Genomic DNA, 4,126 nt, shown 5'->3' with positions numbered 1-4,126 from the left:
GAAAAGGAATATGTTTCAAAATCGAATGTGCAATGTGAGAAAAGGTGGAAGACTAAAGTCAGCGAAACATAATTACCATTAAAAGGTAACAAGAAGTTAAGGTGATTATACAGGGGACTAAAATCATAGAAAAAGCATAATATTTCAATGTAATCAAAACATTTCCAATACAAGCAGTATGAGGAGACATAAACATTTTACAAAACTACAACTCTTAATCACCTTGTGTGTTGTGTTTCTACCTTCACTTTCAAAGGTCTCATTTGTGACTCAGTGAAGTAGGAGCTGTGATGTAAACTCAAGAAATGAAGCTTCATCATTACAAAGTCATCTTGAGCCTCAGGCGGGCGTTGGCACTCCTGCGGTGCTGCTGGATGTGCTCCAGTCAAATGAATTACAGGGCAGTGTTTTTCACATAGTCTAATGTCTGTCTGAATACATGCTTGCAGATGCAAAGTGTTGATTTAAGCTTAATGCTGATGTCAGATAACCTCTAATAGGATCTCTAAACTGCTACCTTTGAACTTCGTCTTTCATAGAGACACATCTCAGCCAAACTAGAATGAATGAAACCCTGAGGAGCTTCTGTCCATAGACTTTTTGGTGTTTTGATATTATTAAAATACCTTGCGTGTCATCCACCATGAGCCTCTTTACATTATTTTAAATATCAGAAGAGCATCAGTAGCGAACTTACAGCACCACCTGATAATTAAATCACAACAGACACGACTGCTACGTTGTACTTATTGTTTGGAAACCGGCAGGCTTCAGACAATGCTAATTTAGAAATCCTTAAATAAGCATTTATGGCAAAAATCAGCTGTAGGAAAAATAAAAAGTGCATAGATGTATTTACAGATTATAGATATTTGAAACTAAAATAAAATGGGCCCTTTTTGTCTAGAAGTAAGTAATTTTAGCCATTTAGCGCCAGCTGGTTCTTCTCATTGGGGACTATCGCCTTCTTGGGGAATTGCAGCCAGCTTCTGTACTATATACATTTAATGGGAATTTTGCAGGCTAACTGAACATGGGATATAGGGATGTCTCTCATGTTTAGGTTGTTAACAAGTTAAGCTAATCTTGCTTAGGGTCCTGGCAATGGCACTGGGGGTGAAGTCAATACTTGCAGGTTGGCTGAATAAACTTGTGAGGAAGACTGGAGGTTTCTAGCAAAATTTCTAGCCTTCTTGGACGCCTTACTTCCAAGGTGCATGGATCAGAGTTGTCTAGACGTCTGAAGAGTGACAAGCTTCAGCAACAACTGTGGTATAAAGGCCAACTTTATTGTTTGGCTTGTGGCCTTCATCGGGTTCATCATAAAACACATCATAGCCAAGATTTTAAATATTATATTTATCGAGTAAAAAGGAATGAAACTCACATTCATGTAGATCAAACTCATTTCATATCATCGACCACATACAGCCCACTTTAATCTTAAGATGCAAACCAAAACAAAACGTCCTTTCTGTAAGTGTAAATACATGTTTAATGACACAGTTAATAGCAATTAATATAAGAAAAAGAAGTGCAATTCCAACAGTACAGTTTTCCACATGATAAAGAAATTCTGCTGTAGTAAATGAAAGAAATCTGTCAGCATGAATAAATGAATGTGCACGATTACATTGCTCATTGCTCAGACTGTAATTAAAAAAGTACTGAATTGACAGAAAATGTCCTATTTGATTTGATTTACTATTATTTTAAAAGACTTTTTAATTTTAAGAAATTTCTATAGTCAATAGTAAAAACATTTATTACCTAATTATTTTAATGCAATATGAATGCTAGTGGGGGCGATCTTTATCAGAGGGGAAAAGGGGTAAAATTCATGAAAATACAGTTAAAAGTCAAAAATCTGTGTCCTCTGTCACATATTCCAAAGTCATCCAGAGGGCTAGACGGAGTCTTTGCCGGGCCAATTCTGGTCCCTGGGCCTTATGTTTCACACCCCTGATATAGATTTTTCAGTGAGGCACCAGCAAATGATCAAGTGGTTTATAGCCAGTCTAGTCCCAGGCAATGGACTAGAAATACAAACCTAACTCAGGGTAGCTTCCTAATAAATCAACAAGTATCATAATATTTTAATATCTTATAGTCTTCCTTCGACTCTTCTTTAGTTAACTCAACAAGGACTTGTTCAATCTTCTTGAAACTTGGCAGGAGTGTTGCTGGGAATCTGGGGAAGTGCACTGCCACGAATGAGGTCATTTAGATGAGCAGTTGCATTAACTAGCACAAATTGGTAATAAAACCACACCTTAACACTTAATCTTAACTCTCACACTGGCCTTTTAATAGAAAACAAAAGACACCCAGCCAAAAACTTCTAGCTGACACTGTCTAAAACTCAAACTTGTTCTCACAAAGATAGATGTTTCCAATTTTTTATTTTATTATTTATTGCCTTTGGTTTCCTGTGACAAATGTTTTCAGTCACTCACTCGTGTAGTTTGGATGAGCAAGTCTTAAGAAAACTGCAACCCACAATCTGCTCTGCTATGTTTTGAAGAGGCACAGTCACACACACGCATCCAACCAGTGTCTCCTTACAGCTGTCCTCTTTTCAAAGCACCAAATTAATAATTCCCCACATGTGAGGCATTTAGGGAACATCTGTAAATGATTGCTAGAACAACACTAGAGTCTCTCTCCAAACAGGCCCTGCAACACTCTAAACTAAATATGCAAAATGTTTGTTATTTCTGTTTACCAGGCATGAAAATCACGTTTTGTCTCATCTGCGCTAAAAAGGCTGTAAGGTTCATTATTTCCGAGGATAGATGCAAAAAATAACAAAGGTCCTGAAAAAATAAAATAAAGTCTGACTTCAAAGCGATGAAGAGAGTGAAAGGGAAGGAATCCTGCATGTTGATGAAGGTGAGCAAAATCAAACAAAAAACACAATCAGATCTCATTTTTAGTCATCTGAAAATAAGTACCCATCAGAAAATTACTTAACAGACCATTCTGCGCTGCTTTTGTTGCCCTTAATTTTTCTTTTTCCTCTTCAGTAAAGTAGCAACATAAAGTAAACAAATCACGCCATCAGTGTCAGCATAATTAAAATAGAAATGGAAACTCAGAAATGAAAACAAAATAGGGGTAAACAGAAAATGCAGGACTTCAAGATGTTTTCGCAGATTGTAAGCAACAAGAAAGCCATCAGTACTATTTTTTACTTAACGTATTATTGTATAGTATTATTGATGAGCCACAGAGGATTATGAAAATGGCTCTGCAACTGTGTCCCCCCCCCCTCTGGAAAATTATATTCATAACAATGTGGTTCATTTTCCATCCAAAGCAATCAGTCTGCTCCACTATCAGCCAAAACTCTAAATACATGTCAAACACAGAGCCTGATAAATGTTAGCAATAATATTTAAACAGCCATAAACACACATTAACTAAGCTAACAGGCTTATATCTGAGTGATAATAACAAAGTTTTAATGTTTATCATTACTTTTAGTTATAGTTGCTAAACTAACTTTTCATTATGTATTTTTTGTTTTGCCCCATCTGCCTCCTGCATGCATTTTGCATACTGTATGACTTCACACTGTACTGTTTGTGATCATGCATGGGCATCATCTGTGAAAGTATTAGAAAAACTGACAAACAGTAAAGTACTGTCACAGTTTCCAATAATCAGTACCACTGATCGAGTTTGACATCATATCATTATTTTAATGTTCTTACTATCATCTCAAACATTTGTCTTATAAATGTATTTAAATTTCTTTTTCAATGTTTGGTCCTTCTGACTGGAGCCTAGGACACCATCCATTGTGTTGCCAGTCCATCACAGGGCAGATATAGATCTACTGCTACTAATGAGATTTTGCAGAACGTGACCAATAACCATGTTATGTTAACTTGTGCTACTTATAAATACAATCACCACATTTCATCATCTGCACAGAAAGCATGCTAACACAAAGCTAGCCAAGAACCCAGAGTGATGATAAAGCTGAGTGTATGCTGACCTTAGTCCTGCAGCCAGAGCCTGAACTTCAACAGGTAAAAGAGGCAGTGACGAGTGGTCAGGCTTGAGCCTCCTGTCTATCTGTTTTCAAAACATTAGCATGCTTTCTTTGGACTAGCTTTCA

This window comes from Rhamphochromis longiceps, linkage group LG7 (assembly GCF_057381845.1).
Source record: "Rhamphochromis longiceps isolate RC_006_pf linkage group LG7, R_longiceps_female_GT1.1, whole genome shotgun sequence".
In the NCBI taxonomy this organism is placed as follows: domain Eukaryota; kingdom Metazoa; phylum Chordata; class Actinopteri; order Cichliformes; family Cichlidae; genus Rhamphochromis; species Rhamphochromis longiceps.
This window is presented reverse-complemented; position numbering follows the sequence as displayed.